This window comes from Balaenoptera ricei, chromosome 17 (genome assembly GCF_028023285.1).
Source record: "Balaenoptera ricei isolate mBalRic1 chromosome 17, mBalRic1.hap2, whole genome shotgun sequence".
NCBI lineage: Eukaryota > Metazoa > Chordata > Mammalia > Artiodactyla > Balaenopteridae > Balaenoptera > Balaenoptera ricei.
This window is the reverse complement of record NC_082655.1, coordinates 78,295,737-78,316,054: the sequence shown is the minus strand read 5'-3', so window position 1 is coordinate 78,316,054 and position 20,318 is coordinate 78,295,737. Positions and strand designations below refer to the sequence as shown.

Sequence of the window (20,318 nt, the reverse complement as noted above, 5' to 3'; positions counted from 1 at the left end):
TGAAAGCACATTACAGCCTTCTTGTGCTCTGGGCACCAGACAGCACTTTAGCACTATGCTCAGGGTTATTTTAAATAGTCAACTCACCAACAAAAGGCACAAAAATGCAAAGAAGTTGCTCTAAGCAGATCACATAAGGACTCATGTTTGTATAACAAGAGCTAAAAGGAGAGGGCAGAGAAACACCTTGCTGACCTCAGCTGGGAACAGGTGAGTCGGGCGACTCAAAACGCTCACCGCTGTGCTCATGTCCACCAACGACTGTGAAAGCACTGCCTGTATACTGACTTTGGGGTTACAAGTAAATGTTAATGAGTAGGTGAGTTTGCAAACATGGGATCTGAAAAAAATGAGGATCGACTATACCTAGCTGACGCCATTTCCACTACTTCTCCTGTGTCTCCCCCCACCAGTCGCAGCCCTCATCTCCTTCAGAAGCCCACTTGCCCGTTGAGGGGTCTCTGCTGATTTGCAGCTGCCTCTGATCACTCCATTCTGTGCTCACTTCTCAACAGAGAATCTGTCTGACAGCAGGAGAGAGAGAAGTACAAAAAGCAATGCTGGGACTTCCCTGGTGGTCCAGTGGTTAAGACTCCATGCTCCCAATGCAGGGGGCCCAGGTTCGATTCCTGGTCAGGGAACTAGATCCCGAGTGCCTCAACTAAGATCCTGCATGCTGCAACTAAAAGATCCTGCGTGCCACAACTAAGACCTGGTGCAGCCAAATGAATGAATGAATGGATAAATAAATAGAAGGGGTGGAGCTTGGGGAGGGCTATTTTAGGGGTAAGGGATTTAAAAAGCAAAAGGGATTATTAAGGGATTAGAAAAAATCATGTGTGTGAAACTTTTGAAACTTGTAAAGCACTGCAGAATTTAAAGGAAATTTCATTCAATAAAAAATAAAATTAAAAATACATAAATAAATAATACTTCTGGGGACCTCTTTTGGAGATCCTTACTTTTATCACACCAAAAAGAAGCGGTGGAGCTTGGTGCAAGTCCAGCTCTGCCTGCTGCTGTTCTGTTTATTGCTCCAAGAGCCCTTTCACCGTAAACACTAGCAGGACCTTCCAGATGGATTAGCCAACACCAAACATTCTGTGTCCCGTGCCTACTTGCCAGTGCCTTCAGCCAGGACCTCAAGGACTCACTGGTAATAGTAGATATTTTAAATTAAGGCCAAGATATTTAAGAGGTCATTCTGAAGAAAAGTCCAGGAAACGGGCCCTCAGGTAGTGAATTAGTCCATAGGATTCATGACATGATCAACACTTTGCAACAGGTAACCCAATCCCTCGTCTTCAACAGGAAACTCACCAACTACATACCAGGGACCATCACAGGTAGAAACCATCCTACTTTGTTGTTGTTGGTTAAGGCAGTAGGCTGCAGACCTTTTCCTCTGTTACCAGTAATAAATGACTGCTCCCTGGGTCATGTTATAAGACGGCAGACTGGACCGCTGGACTATGGCTGTAGCCTCAGGTGGGCCGGCCTCTCAAGAACATTGTTAATAAAAGGTCATCGGTCTCACGAGCTTGGGGCCGTGGCTGGCACCCAATAGGCCCTATGTAGGTGTCTGCTATTGTTAACACAAAGTCCAATCTCCTACAGGGAGCTGTTTATTTCCTCGTAAATGCTACACTTTAGTGCAATGCTGAGATCCCAGCGAGTGGAATCTTGCTTAGAACAAGACTGATAATCTACCTTGGGTTTGTACGTGGCATTTACTGAGTTGGACCGTGAGCTTGAAGATGCAGTCATTCTTTTAGCAAACGACGGTCAGGCACCTGCTGTGCGCCAAGCACCGCGCTACACGCGGGGGTGAAGGTGTGCCAGGCACAGGGCGAGCCCTTTACATGCTCCCAGTACCCTGTCTCCATTTTTCCGGGAGGAGATTGAAGTTTTGAAGAACTGAGGAATCCCCAGGCCATTTAAGTCCACGACCACGCCCCACCCCTACCAACGCCCTGAACACCCCCGTGTACACCCTCAAGGAGCGACTCTGCTGGTTAAGAACTCAAGGAGACCCTGAGCATCCTCCCTCTAGGGAACTCCAAACGTTGGGGGAGCAGAGCGCGCCCCTCTGCTGCCAGGGGCACCCCGCTTCCTAACACTCGAGCGAGTAGGTTGGAAGGGAAGGAAAGGAGACGCGAGGGGTTCCGTCGCTGTGCCAGGACGCCAGGCGCCAGAGGGTCTCCTGGAAGATCCTTCTGTCCGCCTCCGCCGGAGGAGGTCGGGCCCGGGGCGGCTCCACGCTCCGGAGCTGCGGGCTGGGACGCAGGTTTCTCTGCCTTCAAAGCTCGGCGCGACGGCCACGCCAAAGCCCCAAACCTTGGGCAGGGGCCAAACGGTCACTTCCCCGCCCTCCAGGCGCGGTATGCAAATCCGAGCACCAGGAAGTAGCTGGGACCTCCCGGCCGAGCTCGGCGACGGCCAGTTCCTCCGCCGCTCGCTCCGGGCCGCCGCCGCTCGCTCCCGGCCGTGGCGCCTCGGGGCCGGACGCGCCGCAGCCTCCAGCCCGCGGCAGGCGGGGCGGCCGCGCCACCCCGGGCCCCAGCCCGCACCCCGAGCCGCGCGCTCCCCGCCCCGCCGGGCCGCCCCGTCGCGGCCCCCGCTCGGACCCCCGGCCACCGTGGAGCGACGCCGCCGCCGCCGCCGCCCCGCGACTCGCACCCGGAGCTGGTGAGCCGCGGACGGGAGCCGGGGGGCGGGGGGCCGGGGCGGGCGTCTCCGCAGGTGTCTCTCGGCCCGGGGCGCAGGGGCGGGGCGGGGCGCGGGCTGCGGGCGGGGGCGGGCGCACCGCGGGGCCCTCCGGCGCCGCCCCGAGGGCCGGATGCTGTCCCCGCGCGGGCCGCTCCCTGCGCGGCGGGGAAGACCCTGTCCACGCGGCGCGCGCGCGGCGGAGGTCCCGCGGGGACTCCTCGCTGGCACGGTCCGCCGTCCCCTCCGGGCCCCGGGTCCCCGAGGTGAGCGATGCGGCCCGGCCCGGGCGCCCTCCGAGGCCGGCGGGCGGCCGCCCTCCCCGGTGGCCCGGCGGGAGCGTGACGTCCGGGCGCGGCGGCGGCGGCGGGGGCGGTGCGCACCCTCCCGCGGAGCCCGGCGCCTCCCGGCCTGCGGGGCGGCGGTCCCGAGCCCCCGGCGGCCGAGAGGAAGCGAGAGTTATTTTAAGAATTCAGGGGTTGCCTTTCCTTCGCCTTGGGGGAAGGGTGTGAACGTCAGTTCTCACTTTCCTGCGTTATCTCCGGCGTGGTTTTGTGTGTGTGTGTGTGTGTGTGTGTATGTGTGTGTGTGTCTGAGTGTCTGAATTACCCCAACTTCTTTGCCATCTCAGAAACTCGAGTTCAACCGGGTTTCGCAGTTTCCTAGCTGAGTGTGAACTTGGGCCTATTATTGAAATTCTCGGTTTGGGTTTCCTTATCTTTAGGAGAACATACCTACCTTCTGAACTATTTATTGCACGTAAAGCCCCAAGCACATACTAGGCATTCCATAAACGGTGCTGTTATTATTGCGAATAATTTTGTCCATAACAACGAGGCTCCCTGGTTCTTTGCAATTTGATGGGTTTTACACCTAAACCTGCTTGTCAGATTTAGCCACCTGACCTTACTAATAAATCTGCAGAATAAATACACCTGAGACGTGCTGTCCCAAAGCAGCGCCCCGGAGTCTGACTCACCCTAAGAGCTAGCCAATGAGGAGGTTTGACTTGCTTTTGATTTCTTGGCTACCCCCAGCGGCTGTAGGGTTCAGGAGGGCAGGGGCGTTCTCTCTGGGCAGCACCATCTAAAGCTGTGCGGAGGGGAATATGCGCTGAGAGAACACGGGAGCTTACTGAGTACTCATAAGTACGTCCTGATAAGGTAAGCTCTGCTGGAAAAGGGTAGGATTCAGGTAGCTCTTGGTTCTCATTTGGAAGTAAGGAAGTCAAGCCGTTTTGAGGCTTGAAGAAATTTAATTTGATCACAAGGGGCTTTTGGTGACTAGGCCTCTTTGTTTTTTGTTTTGTTTTTTTACATCTTTATTGGAGTATAATCGCTTTACAATGGTGTGTTAGTTTCTGCTGTACAGCAAAGTGAATCAGCTATATGTATACATATATCGGCTGGGCCTCTTTGGATGCAGAATGGGAAAACCCTCTTCCTGAGTGAAGGACAGAGGGCAGCTGATGTAAAGAAGCCAGGAAACCTGAGTTTGGGTCTCTTCCACCATTTATCACAGCTGTGATTTGGGCTCAATTACTTGGGCCATTTATTCCGCCAGTATTTCCTTCACAGCAGTAACTAGAGTTATATTATGATTTGCCCATATGTGTATAGTCTGCATTCACCACTACGGTGAAATCCCTGTGAAAACAGCTTTGTCAGTCTTGTCCAAAATGCTAGCCCTGGTGCCTGTCACATGGTCGAGATTGCTTGGAAGAAGGAAGGAAAGTCTGCTCCGAGCCTGGCCCTGTGCAAGGCCGAAGAACAGGCTGGCCCCTAAGGCATCTGTAGCTCACTGGTCCTCTCTGTCCTGGATTTTAAAATGGGGATTTGAGGAACTTTTTTGACTGTCAAGTTATCCCAGCATGAGTGTTCTAAGTGGGCATTTCCACTCAGGACTGGTTTCTGTGGTGTATCACTGGGAGAGAAGTCTTGATTTGGAGTGGTAAGAGGTAGCCTGCAAAGACTACATCTGGGTAAGATGTTGCCCAAAAAGATGCACTTTATCTTACAATCATCGGTATTGGACCCTTTTGTAGAGAACTTGTGATATCTGTGTCCCATCCCCACCCATGGCATTCTCTTAGCAGAAAAGTGATCCACTGGGGTTGTGATTCAATGACTTCCAAAGCCTTTTAGTTCCATTATATTTGTATTCAAAAATAAACCACTGAAACATTTGAGATGCCAGCTGGTTCAAATGAATATATGGACTTGTAACTTACAAAATTAAACCACATTATCAGGCTTCCCTGGTGGCGCAGTGGTTAAGAATCCACCTGCTAATGCAAGGGACACGGGTTCGAGCCCTGGCCCGGGAAGATCCCACATGCCGCGGAGCAACTAAGCCCGCGCGCCACAACTACTGAGCCCACGTGCCTAGAGCCCGTGAGCTACAACTACTGAGCCCACGTGCCACAACTACTGAGCACACGCACCGCAACAAAGAGTAGCCCCCGCTCTCAGCAACCAGAGAAAGCCCGCGCAGAGCAACAAAGACCCAACGCAGCCAAAAATAAATAAATAAATAAATATTTATTTATTAAAAAAAACACAAAAATGTGGGACCATATTATCCATAAACAAACCCATATTAATTTAAAATTTGTATAAATAGGAATATATGTCCCCATCATGGAACACCGTTACAGCCCCCTCACACTGCGGATCTCAGTGACCTCTGTGTCCTCAGGCATGGACAGTGTTGACACGGAAAGGTCATCACAGTCATTAGCTGGGGCATTGATCAATGACACATTGATGGCAGAGACAGCCTCCTACCTTTCCTGGGCTCTTCCTAGAATGATGGTGCTGATACCTTTTGCTTATCCAGGGCTCTGAAGCCTTCTGAACTGTGATTTCATTTGAACCTCTCATGACCCCCGAGGGCAGGCAGGGACAGATACCAAAAAAAAAAAAAGAGTTTAGGCATATCCAAGGTCACAAGCCTGGTTAAGTGGCATCGCTGGGCATAGTAGGTATGTTTTCTGGCTCCAACTCTATAGAGTTTTCCCCACTTTTCTGCCTTTGGACCTGTCGTAGGTACTCAACTACTTAGAAGTAAATAAATTAACTTATCATTTAATAAACATGTTTAAGACAGAATCACAAGGTAATTTTCTTCTATCACTTGGAAACTGTCTGAACTAAGGGGCTGTCAGAGCAGATGTACTTAGGCTCTACTGAGTTCCTGTGCCTTTCAGCTCGGCTTCCTGCTTGGGGCTGGGGGAGCTCTGATAGCTGCCTAGGTGACACCTATCCTGGCTGCTGTCAGAGCAGCTCTAGTGACTGCCTTGGGGGCTCACCAGTGCTTACTGGTTACTATAGAAGTACCCAAGTAATACTTTGCAAAGGGATTCCCTTCAGCCTCTTTAGAAACCCTACGAGCCTCCTTGTGTGTTTGTTATAATAGGGAGAGTTGTCACTTGAGGGCAAAATATAAAGTAAGGAGAGAGGGCCCACAGGATGCACATGGAGACACACTGCCCGTTTCCTGGGTACCTGCTATAAACAAGGCTCGTCCTACGCCCACACTCCTACACTAGATAGACATTCCCTCCCGTCTTTTAAGATTGACGAAGAGCAGGACAGGGAAGAGGAAGTTGGTCAGAAGTACTGAAAGATTTCTTACAGCTGTCTGGTTTCCTGATACTTAAGTTGTGAAACTTTGAGTTCACTCTCTCATCATTTCTGACATTTATTTTGAGTAAGTTCCCATTTGGGGGAGAAGCCCAAGTGTAGAAAATAGTAGGGAAATCTGCCCATTGAGGGATTCAAATATTTGGAACAGGCCAGTTTAAGGACGTGAACCTTATTTTAGATATCCTTGGCTTCCGTTAGCTGGAAGGGCTCCCTTGTAATTTAGAACAGCAAGTTTCAGGAATTGCTTGGGACGATGTGTTTAAAAGGCTCATCCATGCTGACAGGTTGCAGGGGCCTGTTATAGCCTTGGTTCTTAATTCCTGGGCTGCTGCTTCAATCTTGTCCTGAACTTTACTTTCCCTTAGTACTGAGTAAGCACCAACATTTCTTATTTGCTGCCAAGCTAGTTCGGGAAAGTTGGATTTATAATCAAGGTATAGTTTCCATTTGTAAAGAACTCTTCCAAAGTGTTGGTTCTTTAACTGTGCTTTATTTGCATTTTATTAACCTCAGTGTATTTCCAGTGTCTCTTGTCTAACTCCCCTCTTCAACTCTTTCCCCACTGTTCTACAGAGCTTTCAAGTCATGAGTTGATAGGAGGTGACCGTCATTGGTTGATCTCGGGGTAACTGTGTTCCTTCTTCATCACACTAAGATGTATAAGGGATGTTCTATACTATAACTACGGACGGGGATACATTAATAGAGTCCATCGGAGTGGGCGTTTCTCAAGGCTGGGAGCTGTGCCTGCCCTTGGTGAGGTGTAGGACACAGGGAAGAAGTCTTCATCCCGAGGCTCAGGGGGTCTTTACGTGTGTCTCATTTCCGTTTCACAGTCCACACTTGAGACAAAGTCAGGTATTGCTGGGCCTGCGCACACGGCCCCGCTTCTGTGAGCCCCGAAGGGCGCTCTCTTTACTGACCCCGAGTCATGCTGGTTGGAAGCTCTTTGTCGCCTCTCCCTCTGGTCAGGGGCGCCCCCCCCTCCGGGGTTCGGGCCCTCGGGGTGGCTCCAGTCTCCGGTGAATGTTAACCCCCGGGGGCGGGGAGGCGCGGGGGCGAAGCTGGCCTCAGAGAGGCCGTCTGGAGAGGGCGGCCCACTTCTGCTTTCCACGGGGAAGCTGCGGCCCGGAGAGCAGAAGTGCCGCGGGAGGCCCGCGACAGGAGGAGGCCGGCCCGGAAGCGACGCCCGCCCTGGCCTTCGGCACCAGCCCGCACTGCTTTTTCTTGCGGGTTCGGGCTCTTTCTAGCACCTTCTGCTCTGTTCCTTTTCAGTTTGTCCTTGGGGGGGGAGGGGAAAGGGGGGATGGGGGGAGGGGGGAAAGGGGGAGGGGGGAAAGGGGGAGGGGGGAAGGGGGGGGAGAAGGGAAGGGGAGGGAGAAAAAGAATGAGCCTCGCCCTCAGGGTGGAGCCTCTTCGGGCAGAGCCCCGCGGCGGCCATGCTGGAGTTTTTCAGCCACAGAAAGATGGACGTTTTGAAATTCTGCATCATGGAAACTGTTACAAAAGTCTGAGTGGACGTTTTGAAATCTTTTAATGTTCAGGTATTATAATAATTTCTTAATCCTAACTACAGTGTTGAGTGCTATTTTAAAAATTACTCAAGCTATAGCCTCTTGTTAAACATTTGGGATAGATCAGTGACTTTCAAACTTCTTAACCTTGATCCGTAGCAAGAACCATCATATTTTACCTTGGGCCCAAATGTGCATCCATCTGTATGCCAAAAAAAAGAGAAAAGAAAGAAAGAACATTTGGTGAAAAGCCCCTCCTCCCAGCTTGTTGGGGGAGTCTGACCCCGGGGAGTCTGACCCCAGGCAGTCCTCTGAGGCCAGCTTGGTGAGATGGGGCAGAGTTTTAAATGTGGACTTCCCTGGCGGTCCAGTGGTTAGGGCTTGGCTTTCACTGCTGTGGCCTGGGTTCAATCCCTGGTTGGGGAACTAGGATCCCACAAGTGGGGTGGCCAAAAATAAATAAATAAGTAAATAAAATAAAATGCACAGAGGTGGTCCCAGCAATTCCACAAGCTGCAGTCCAGTAAGGGGGTTTATTACACAAACATAAATTAAGATACATCCATACGATGAATGGTACACCTTGCAAATGTCTTTAAAAATAGAATTAAATTACATTTCCCGATATGAAAGATGCTTTTAAAAAGCTGAACACAAACTGAGACGTAATATATATGACCATTTCTGAACTAAAATATTTCTGTGTGACGCATAATTATAAGCTATGCACGTCAGTAATTGTTTAAAGTTTTCAGCACTGATTATTTCTGGGTCATGGGAGAACGCTGATTTTTCTTTTTTGTAGATCTCTATTTTCTTACAAAGAGCATGACTTATATGGTTTTAGGACAGCGGTGTAAGGGGCGATGACGTGTAATAAGCCAGCGTGGCGGCAGAGGGGAGTTGGAGCGATCAGGAAACTTTGGGGCAAAAGTAGCCCTTATGATGGCTATGTGGATATCATTGCAGGCAGACCCGACCCTGGAGGAGCTCATGCGTTGCAAACGTTGTAAGCAGACAGGATATTTTTCTAAAGAAGCGTCCACTTATATTTACTTATATTTAGGGCTGAGTTTCTTGAGAACCCACCATGAGTCAGGCCCAGCATCGGGAGGAAACCCCGCAGGGGAGAAGGAGCCGCGGGGGGCCGGGGGAGAAGAGACTGGTTCGTGCAGCACCACTGGGCGGCCAGGCAGGGGTGGGGCTGTTCGCGCAGGCGCCGAGGACCCTTGTCCGCAGGACTCAGTGTTGCATTGCACTGTGTAGACGGAGGTGAATGGTGGCGCCTTTTTACGGGCAGCCGTTTTTTTTTTCCCATCACAATCAACTTCTTGCCTAGATTCTTCCATAATAAAGTATTGGTGATGTCGCCAAAAAATGAAGCGACACTGAGACACTCATTGTCTGCTCTGAATAGGAGGATGATTAACCCGGGGGAGGAACGGGGACTTCCACAGAGGTTAATCTGGGGCCGGAAAGTAACATTTATTGCTACTTGACGTGACATCAGACTACATCGTTTGTAGTCAGTAGCGAGTAGGAACTTGACGACTGCCCCGGATGGTGAGGCGCTTGCGCAGACATTTATCCGAATCTTCCTGATGAGGCAACACTGCTGAAGAAATAAGTTTGGAGTTGAGGTCTGAGTTTCTGTGGGGCTATCGGTATTTTCCACTTGATTTAAATGGAGGCTAGTTATTGTACGGCGGCAGCTCGGTGTTGGCAGTGTTCTTACCACGTACAAATTAGTGTATTAAAGGCATCACCATAGTTAGGAATGGCGACGGTTGGACAAAATGGCATAATTTGGCAGTTATGCGAGGAACGCCCTTGCATAATCAGACATGGCATGTTGAATAGCTGATGTATTCAGTGCCTACGAGGGATTATTCATTTTAACCTTGAGAAAAGATGGTATATCATACGGTGGAAAGAAGATGGACTTCCAAGTTAGACAAACCTGAGCCCACTCTGCGCTCCAACACTTGTGACTTATTCTCACCATTTCTTCATTTATAAGATGACGATAACGGTACCACACCTGCTTCTCAGGTGTGTGGTGGGGATTAGCAGAGTGGATCCGTAACCTCTGACGCTGTTTCTGGGACACAGCCGGCACATAATAGTGCAAGGCTTAGACGCTGTCTCAGCGTCGGTAAAGTTCAGAGTCTAGCGGGGGAGTCTGCCCTAGGCCATCCTTCCCAGCACGGTGTTTGCCCTGGGCTGGAGCCTCCGCTGTCGTGGGTCAGCTGAACTTGTGATCTTCCTGAGGTACCGGGAATTGCCGGAGGCTACAGGCGTGAGCAGGATGGCCTCTGCATTCAAAGATGCCCTCAGGAGTGGGACATGGGGGCGTAAATGTGGTTTTCAGAGTGTGCTCAGTGCTGCCCTAGACGTGTACATACAGAGTGCCCTGCACACAGGAGGACAGGACTCTTGGTGGCAGCGAGGGGACGATGCTTGAGCTGTGTAGGATGGGGGGAGAAGGAATTCACCGGTCGGAGGCTTTGAAGGGAGACATCCTTAAAGAACGAGAGACTTCATAATCTGAGGAGTGACATGGGGGTAGTGGATGCAGTCCCTGCTTCAAAGAAATCTCTAACATACAGTTTATGGTCATCAGCATAATCCAACATGCACCGAAAGAGTTAGTTTTTGTCTCTCTGGACCACATTGACTTTTCCAGTTGTTTCAAATTTAACGATGCCAAATCTATTTAAAAAAGAAAATTCAACAATTTCATAACTGCCTGCGTTTATTTTACTTTATGGTTTTCAGTTATTTTCAAAGCTTTAAATAAATGAAGATAACCACTAAATGAGGATTTAATTGTCATTTGCCATAAATTCCTTTACCAGTGGATAACCTTTCAAGAGTCTAGTAGGAAAAAAATTTCTGGACGTTTTGGTAAATGACTCAAATGTTACCTTATTGCTGTAGTTAATGTCTTCAACTAAGGCAGCCCAGTACAGCCCAATTTAACAAATGACGTGTTCCCCCTGGCGTCAAGTGTCAACCACCGGGCTCTTGACATCACCCATCTGCCTTAGTATCAAGCATGAGAAGCACAGACTCTGAGAGAAGGAAGAGATTTTGTCAGTGTGTCTCACACATAGGCACTTTCCCTTGAACATTGGGTCTCAAAAGTTAGGGTCTGTCCCAGGTGATTCTAACGCATGTAAGGAGGTCACATTGTGAAAAGCACCGTGATAGGGATATTCCTGTTGCCCAAAGCAGCCCGTTTCATTTTTGTCCAGCTGTGGATATTAGAAAGCTTTTCTCTTGTGCTACAATGTTTTATTTCCATAGTTTCTGCTTGTCAGTTCTAGTTCTGCACTGTTTTTGCGCAGTTGAAGCCAGCCAGTCGGATTGACTGAATATCCATCCACTGTGGCTGTAAGTACAGGATGTGTAGGGACACGACTGTTGGCCTGTCCACCCAGCACTATTACTCTGCCTGTCTTCCCTACAGAACCCAGATCACATCAGGATCCATCTTCTCCACTGAAGTTTCTGCAGACGTTTTCTGCGTCCCCATCTACAGGGTGGCCCTGATTGGTCAAAGGCTCTTATTCTTGCAAGTGATTGGTTCATGAATGGTGTACTTTGGGTTGGACGGTAATCATTAAAAAAAATAATGCTCCATAGATAGTCCTAAGATACAAACAGAAAAGGAGTGGGGGAGGGAGGAGAGTAGGGAAGTGAGACATGGATAAAGGATAAAGAAAAAAAAGCCTTATGTGAAAGTCAGGAAATTGGAAGGAAGATAGTATAGGTTATCCTGATTACTAATTTGTGATGTACACAGTAGGTGGTTGTCTGCTCTTTGTTTCTCCTAGTCACACAGACCGGTGTGGCATTAATGCTGATTACTGGGCTTTTGTAATCACAATGGATTTTTGAAATGTATATTTATTGAGTGCTGTGTGTTAGGCATTGTGGTGGGTATAAACCTTAATAAGTGTGAACTTCCTGTCCTAAAGAGTTGATCATACTCTGTTCTCTCTGGGCTGTTCACACACCAGAGGCTGACAAACTAACTTGCTGTGGTCGTGGGTGTGACCATCACCTTGCTCGGGAAATCCCAGGGCATCTGAATCAGTGCACAGAAAATAAGTAGTTCTGGTAAGAAGGAAGGCAGTGTGTAAGTGCTTAGAGCACAGGATAGGGAGGATATGGAATTAACCAGAAAACCAAACACAGAAACAAAACCCAGAAAATAACAAATGCTGGTGAAGCTGCAGAGAAATTGGAGCCCTTCTGCACTGCTGGTGGGATTAATAAAATGGTGCAGGTGCTGGGGAAAACAGTCTGGCAGTTCCTCCCAAAATTAAACACAGAATTTCCTTTTGATTCAGCAATTCCACTTCTGCGTGTAGACCCCCCAAAATTGAAAGTGGGGTCCTGAAGAGATATTTGTACACCCATGTTCATAGCAGCATTATTCACAATAGCTAACTGAAGTATCCATCAACAGATGAACGGATAAACAAAATGTGGTCTATACATGCAAGAGAATATCATTCAGCCTTGAAAAGGAAGGAGACTCTGACACAAGCTACAATACGGATGAACCTTGAGAACAGTATGTTAAGAGAGATAAAAGGACAAATATTGTATGGTTCCATCTATATGAGGTACTTAGAGAAATCAAATTCATAGAGACAGGAAGTAGAATGGTGGTTGCCAGGGGCTGCGGGAAGGGGAATGGTAGCTGTTGTTCGATGGATCTGGAATTTCAGTGCTGCAAGATGAAAAGAGTTCTGGAGATGGATGGTGATGGTTGTGTGAGGTTATGAATGTACTTAATTGTACACTTAAAGGTGGTTAAGATATAAATTTCGTTATGTGTATTTTATTACAATTAAAAAAATGAGTTTTAAGAAGTTGCTCGATAAGCAGAAATGTGTACAAATAGATGAGGGTGGTCTGGAGGACATTTCATTGAGTTTGCTGAGTTGCCCTTGTTCTGACTGGGGATTTGCCCACCTAGCTGACTGGTGCTCAGTTGTTTGCGGGGAAGGGGACGGGGTCTCTAACTCTGCGTTAATCCAGGGCCATGTGGATTGATGGCTGACAAGATTTTGTAATGGCTGTGGTGTGAGTTTATAATGGAGAATTTTACCAAGGCAGGGTTCGGGATTGGAGAGTAAGGAGGAGCTTTCTAACAATCAGAGCGGCCTGCAGGGGACCCGGCTGGGGTGTGAAGTGGTCCTTCTCCATTACAAGTCAGAAGTTTGTAAGCACAGGCTAAGCGACTCTCTTGCAGGACCTTTCAGAAAAGGTGAACTAGATGCCTCTGAAAGGTGTTTTCTGATTTGCTAATTCTGTCATTTCTAGCCACGGACCCCCAATTCCAAATCACATAATAGGAAAGAATATTTCTAATGCAGTTTTTCTTCATAGGTGTGAAGAGGAGGATTTTTTTTACGCTTTCCCAGTGTGGAGGTGTTTTTTTTCTTTTAAGTGTAATGTACATGTAGCAAAATGCAAACACATAGCTTGCTAGCTCCAAGCAAACCCTCATGTAACTTCCCCCAGATGGGGAAGCAGAACGATGCTCACCCACAGTATCTCCAGTTGCACCTCCCCACGCTCTCTCTCCTCAAAGGCATCTACATTCCTGCGGCAAGTTTTAGTTGAGTTTCCTGTGTTGGTTTTTTCACAATAAAGTGTTAGAAATTGAAAAGCAGTACAAAGGCATTTGGTTTGGCAGATGAACAGCTTTTCAAGCTGTGGGTTTGGCTGGCATCGGCATCTCTGTGTTGAATGACTGCAGTTCAGTGGGAGGAGGACAAGTCCTGGTCTGGTTTTATACCCTGGCTATTCAGTTGCTAAAATTCTCACACTGGGTTTGATCGGAGCCTTATTTACATACCTGTTTATTCAACCATTAGTTAGTAAAATTAGATGGCGCTCGCCATACATAGCTTGTTTTTCTACCCATCTCTGCATAGCTCAGTAAATGTATAAATGCAAATTTAGAAACATGGGTGTGATAAGGGTGGTTTCCAGTGACCCACAAGTAATCAAACATCCTGCTGTGTGACACAGAGCCAGTGTGCACACAGACATTTAAAAGTACCAACTGGCTTTGTGAATTCAGTTATGACGGTCTTCATAAAATGGGACTCTCTTTTTTGATGTGAAGAAACACAGTACCCTTATGACTGACTGACTGTTCTGCTTCTCGTAGTTTTGACATTTATTTTTGTTGGGGGTGAGAGAGCGCTGTCATTTGACCTGCGGAATGCATTAGCCCATGAAGTAATGCTTCATCTATTCATGATTCAGAAAACATTTCTTGGATGCTCGCCGGTCATGAATATGCATGCATTTGACTTGCCCTCCCATCCATTAGTTCTGAATGGTAGAATTGTTCCAATATGCTCAGGAAGTTAAAATATTTTTTAAAGTAGGACGAGGAGTATAACTTTCTATTTCATGTGAAATATGAAGAACGCACACAGGCAGCAGAGTACGGAGGTGCCCACCTTCCTGCGAGGAAGTCACAGTTGTGGTCCCGAGGTCAAGGCTGGGAATGACCCCACCCCGGGGGGGTCACTGAGCCCATGGTTTGGCTGCCTGCAGTTCCAGCCCCAGGTTCATGTTCCTCTGGCCACAGCTGCTGATGCTTGCTCTCTGCGTTTTCACCGTTGGATGATCCGGAAGATTGGAACCGGGAGGGAAGCTGGGGACGGAGGGAGGGGCGGATTAGCAAGGGGACCGGCCAGAGCAGGGCAGGTTTCCGGTGAAGAAGTGCATTCCTCAGCTGAGACTAGAAAGAGAAAAGATGGGGAAACAGTTCAGCCGGCTTCCTTGCCCATCTGCTGGAGGTGGTGGGCTGTGCGTTGGTAGCAGTCTAGGAGCTTGCGTGGCTGTGTCGCGCCACGCTGCCTTGAGATGCCTGAGGAGCAGGTACGCGTAGTAGTTACTCTCTTTTAGCTCTTCTACTTAAAAAAATAAATAAAGGTCCTCTCCAGCAGAATCTTCCAGGATGGTAGTAAAGGGCAGTGCTATTAAGCCTGGATGGAAGTTCCTACGGAGGGAATGCTGGGAAGCGGAGTTTTAAGTTCTGGGGGTGAAGTGTGGGCATTTGCCCTGCTGCATTCTGCTGCCTCCCCGCCTGCCCCCCCCCCCCCGCCCCTGCTGCCCGGGGGTGATGGCACTGCTCTCAACCCCCAGGTTTACTTGGCGGGAGCAGCGTCTGTGAGCCCCAGCTCCCCGCCTGGAGAACGGGCATGACCATAGCCTCTCGTGGGCTCTCACAGGCCTCAGGTGAAATGGGATCATTTGAGCCAATTCTTCCTCTTCTTTGTGAGAGGAGCGTCCTCCGGGGATGACAGACAGCGGACCCGGTCACATGACCTGGCTCCACCTTCGCAGGTATGAATTCTCACAGTTGGAGATATAATCTTGGGCAAGTCACCTGACTTCTCGACGTCTCCCTGTGGCCATGGGTCATGTGAAGATTCATAACAGAAGGTCTTTTGAAGTTCATCTGTGATTATTTATGTGGATGTACTTGAAACATAATAGAGGCCTCACAAACATTTCCTATTTGCTTTTCTGTTTGCCCAAGTAATCAGTTTTTGGCCATCATAGTCTTTAGGGAGCTTATTCTGTGCGACGATATGGAAATGACTGAAAAGATTTTGCAAAGGCTGTGGTCTTCTGAACCTAGATGCGCGCTTGGACTTGAGCCCGAAGTGCATTTTGAAATGTTTGTCCAAGCTCAGAAGCACCGTGTGTTGCTGAGGGAAAGAATGTTTGGATGAACGATGGACAGAGGGACCACACCAGGATGACTTAACTTTTCCATGCTGCCTGGGCTCTGCAGGGAGCTAAAGGACCTTTCTGGCTCATAGGCCCCCAAATCTAGACTGTCTTACTTACTGAAGACTAGATAATGATAAGCCTCAGGATCCAGACTGAACTCACTTTTTTCAGACCAAAGACTGATGTCTGAGGCTCAAGGAGAAAAGGAGCTAGGAGTGGTTAGTTTGGCACAGAAGGGAAAGCCAATGTCTTTCTTTTTTTTTTTTAATTTTATTTATTTGTTTGTTTGTTTGTTTATTTATTTATATCTGCATTGGGTCTTCGTTGCTGCACGCGGGCTTTCTCTAGTTGTGGCGAGCGGGGGCTACTCTTCGTTGCGGTGCGCGGGCTTCTCATTGCAGTGGCTTCTCTTGTTGCAGAGCACGGGTTCTAGGCGCTTGGGCTTCAGTAGTTGTGGCACGCGGGCTCAGTAGTTTTAGCTCATGCGAGCTCTAGAGCGCAGGCTCAGTAGTTGTGGCACACGGACTTAGTTGCTCCGCGGCATGTGGGATCTTCCCGGACCAGGGCTCGAACCCATGTCCCTTGAATTGGCAGGCGGATTCTTAATGACTGCGCCACCAGGGAAGTCCCCAATTTCTTTCTTAATTGGAAGAATCTTACTGGGTTGGCGAAAAAGTTTATTTGGGTTTTTCCATAACGTCTTCCTTCCTCCCTTCCTCCCTTCCTTCCTTTCTTTCCTTTTTTTTTGGCTGCGTGGCTTGTAGGATCTTAGTTCCCCAACCAGGGATTGAACCTGGGCCATGGCAGTGAAAACGCCGAATCCTAACCACTGGACCACCAGGGAATTCCCGGAAGAATCTTGTAATGACGCCAGCACAGTTATTACTTGCTTGACCTTCATACCAGGCAATGATTACCTTTTACAGAAAACATAATAAAAATAGCATTCATTTATTGAGTGTGTGTCCTCTGTTAGGTGACCAATTCCTTAGAAGGTGTGTTATTGATATTCTTGGTATTGATAAGGAAACCAAGGCTTAGAGATAATACTTTGCTCTTTTAGCTGCTAAGTAAATGGGATGCAAGCCAGCTTGACTCCCAGGTTGATGTGTTTTATTTAACCTTAAAAGGTTATTTTTTAAAGTTCGTGATTATAGCATGTGGAAGGTAATATCCTTTTTTTTGTTTTGAATTTTATTTATTTTTTTATACAGCAGGTTCTTATTAGTCATCCATTTTATACACATCAGTGTATACATGTCAATCCCAATCTCCCAATTCGTCACACCACCACCCCCCACCGGCCGCTTTCCCCCCTTGGTGTCCATACGTTTGTTGTCTACATCTGTGTCTCTGTTTCTGCCCTGCAAAGCAGTTCATCTGTACCATTTTTCTAGGTTCCACATATATGCGTTAATATACGATATTTGTTTTTCTCTTTCTGACTTACTTCACCCTGTATGACAGTCTCTAGATCCATCTACGTCTCTACAAATGACCCAGTTTCGTTCCTTTTTATGGCTGAGTAATAGTCCATTGTATATATGCACCACATCTTCTTTATCCATTCATCCGTCGATGGACATTTAGGTTGCTTCCATGACCTGGCTATTGTAAATAGAGCTGCAATGAACATTGTGGTACATGACTCTTTTTGAATTATGGTTTTCTCAGGGTATATGCCCAGTAGTGGCATTGCTGGGTTGTATGGTAGTTCTATTTTTAGTTTTTTAAGGAACCTCCATACTGTTCTCCATAGTGACTGTATCAATTTACATTCCCACCAGCAGTGCAACAGGGTTCCCTTTTCTCCACACCCTCTCCAGCATTTGTTGTTTGTAGATTTTCTGATGAAGCCCATTCTAACTGGTGTGAGGTGATACCTCATTGTAGGGTTTTTTTTAAAATTATTTATTTATTTATTCTTAGCTGTGTTGGGTCTTCGTTTCTGTGCAAGGGCTTTCTCTAGTTGCGGCGAGCGGGGGCCACTCTTCATCGCGGTGCACGGGCCTCTCACTATCGCGGCCTCTCTTGTTGCGGAGCACAGACTCCAGATGCGCAGGCTCAGTAGTTGTGGCTCACGGGCCCAGTTGCTCCGCGGCATGTGGGATCTTCCCAGACCAGGGCTCGAGCCCGTGTCCCCTGCATTGGCAGGCAGACTCTCAACCACTGCGCCACCTGGGAAACCCTCATTGTAGTTTTGATTTGCGTTTCTCTAATAATTAGTGATGTTGAGCAGCTTTTCATGTGCTTCTTGGCCATCTGTATGTCTTCTTTGGAGAAATGTCTATTTAGGTCTTCCGCCCATTTTTTTTTTTTTTTAAATTAGAGTCTTTGTTTTTTTGTTTGTTTATTTGTTTTTATAAATTTATTTGTTTTATTTTTGGCTGCGTTGGGTCTTCGTTGCTGCGTGTGGGCTTTCTCTAGTTGTGGCAAGCGGGGGCTACTCTTCGTTGCAGTGCGCAGGCTTCTCATTGCAGTGGCTTCTCTTCTTGCGGAGCACGGGTTCTAGGCGCTTGGGCTTCAGTAGTTGTGGCACGTGGGCTCAGTAGTTGTGGCTCGTGGGCTCTAGAGCGCAGGCTCAGTAGTTGTGGTGCACGGGCTTAGTTGCTCCGCGGCATGTGGGATCTTCCCTGACCAGGGCTTGAACCCATGTCCCCTGCACTGGCAGGCAGATTCTTAACCACTGCGCCACCAGGGAAGCCCTTCTGCCCATTTTTTGATTGGGTTGTTTGTTTTTCTAATATTGAGCTGCATGAGCTGTTTATATATTTTGGAGATTAATCCTTTGTCCGTTGATTCGTTTGCAAATGTTTTCTCCCATTCTGAGGGTTGTCTTTTCGTCTTGTTTGTAGTTTCCTTTGCTTTGCAAAAGCTTTTAAGTTTCATTAGGTCCCATTTGTTTATTTTTGTTTTTATTTCCATTACTCTAGGAGGTGGATCAAAAAAGATCTTGCTGTGATTTATGTCAAAGTGTGTTCTTCCGATGTTTTCCTCTAAGAGTTTAATAGTGTCCAGTCTTACATTTAGGTCTCTAATCCATTTTGAGTTTATTTTTGTGTATAGTGTTAGGGAGTGTTCTAATTTCATTCTTTTACATGTAGCTGTCCAGTTTTCCCAGCACCACTTATTGAAGAGACTGTCTTTTCTCCATTGTATATCCTTGCCTCCTTTGTCATAGATTAGTTGACCATAGGTGTGTGGGTTTATCTCTGGGCTTTCTATCCTGTTCCATTGATCTATATTTCTGTTTTTGTGCCAGTACCATATTGTCTTGATTACTGTAGCTTTGTAGTATAGTCTGAAGTCAGGGAGTCTGATTCCTCCGGCTCCGTTTTTTTCCCTCAAGACTGCTTTGGCTTTTTGGAGTCTTTTGTGTCTCTATACAAATTTTAAGATTTTTTTGTTCTAGTTCTGTAAAAAATGCCAGTGGTAGTTTGATAGGGATTGCATTTAATCTGTAGATTGCTTTGGGTAGTATAGTCATTTTCACAATATTGATTCTTCCAATCCAAGAACATGGTATATCTCTCCATCTGTTTATATCATCTTTAATTTCTTTCATCAGTATCTTACAGTTTTCTGCATACAGGTCTTTTGTCTCCCTAGGTAGGTTTATTCCTAGGTATTTTATTCTTTTTGTTGCAGTGGTAAATGGGAGTGTTTCCTTAATTTCTCTTTCAGATTTTTCATCAGAATGCAAGAGATTTCTGAGCATTAATTTTGTATCCTGCAACTTTACCAAATTCATTGATTAGCTCTAGTAATTTTCTGGTGGCATCTTTAGGATTCTCTATGTATAGTATCATGTCATCTGCAAACAGTGACAGTTTTACTTCTTCTTTTCCAATTTGGATTCCTTTTATTTCTTTTTCTTCTCTGATTGCCATGGCTAGGACTTCCAAAACTATGTTGAATAATAGTGGCGAGAGTGGACATCCTTGTCTTGTTCCTGATCTTAGAGGAAATGCTTTCAGTTTTTCACCATTGAGAATGATGTTTGCTGTGGGTTTGTCACACCCTAATCACAATTTCATTACTTGTGATTAGTCTGTTCATATTTTCTGTTTCTTCCTGGTTCAGTCTTGGAAGGTTATACCTTTCTAAGAATTTGTCCATTTCTTCCAGGTGGTCCATTTTATTGGCATAGAGTTGCTTGTAGTAGTCTCTTAGGATGCTTTGTATTTCTGCGGTGTCTGTTGTAACTTCTCCTTTTTCATTTCTAATTTTATTGATTTGAGTCCTCTCCCTCTTTTTCTTGATGAGTCTGGCTAATGGTTTATCAATTTTGTTTATCTTCTCAAAGAACCAGCTTTTAGTTTTATTGATCTTTGCTATTGTTTTCTTTGTTTCTATTTCATTTATTTCTGCTCTGATCTTTATGATTTCTTTCCTTCTACTACCTTTGGGTTTTGTTTGTTCTTCTTTCTCTAGTTCCTTTAGGTGTAAGATTAGATTGTGTATTTGGGATTTTTCTTGTTTCTTGAGGTAGGCTTGTACTGCTGTAAACTTCCCTCTTAGAACTGCTTTTGCTGCATCCCATAGGTTTTTGATCACCGTGTTTTCATTGTAATTTGTCTCTAGGTATTTTTTGATTTCCTCTTTGATTTCTTCAGTGATCTCTTGGTTATTTAGTAACGTATTGTTTAGCCTCCATGTGTTTGTGTTTTTT

At 47.1% G+C, this 20,318-nt stretch overlaps 1 protein-coding gene and 1 non-coding gene across 5 annotated transcripts in view; both read left to right on the top strand.

Annotated features, from left to right (window-relative positions):
• Window positions 1–568: 568 nt before the first annotated feature.
• On the top strand, window positions 569–641 carry TRNAW-CCA (transfer RNA tryptophan (anticodon CCA)). The gene has a single exon. It is a non-coding gene; the product is annotated as a tRNA-Trp (tRNA).
• A 1,964-nt stretch (window positions 642–2,605) lies between these two features.
• The window catches only part of LYN (LYN proto-oncogene, Src family tyrosine kinase), a 109,178-nt gene continuing 91,465 nt past the window's right edge, over window positions 2,606–20,318 (top strand). For 2 of the 4 annotated variants that reach the window (XM_059901977.1, XM_059901974.1), the window contains exon 1: window positions 2,606–2,688. The gene's annotated coding sequence lies outside the window, so the exon portion shown is untranslated. Of the gene's footprint in view, window positions 2,689–7,880; window positions 7,898–20,318 lie in introns of those variants that run through there. The other 2 variants (XM_059901975.1, XM_059901976.1) reach the window with 2 other exon arrangements.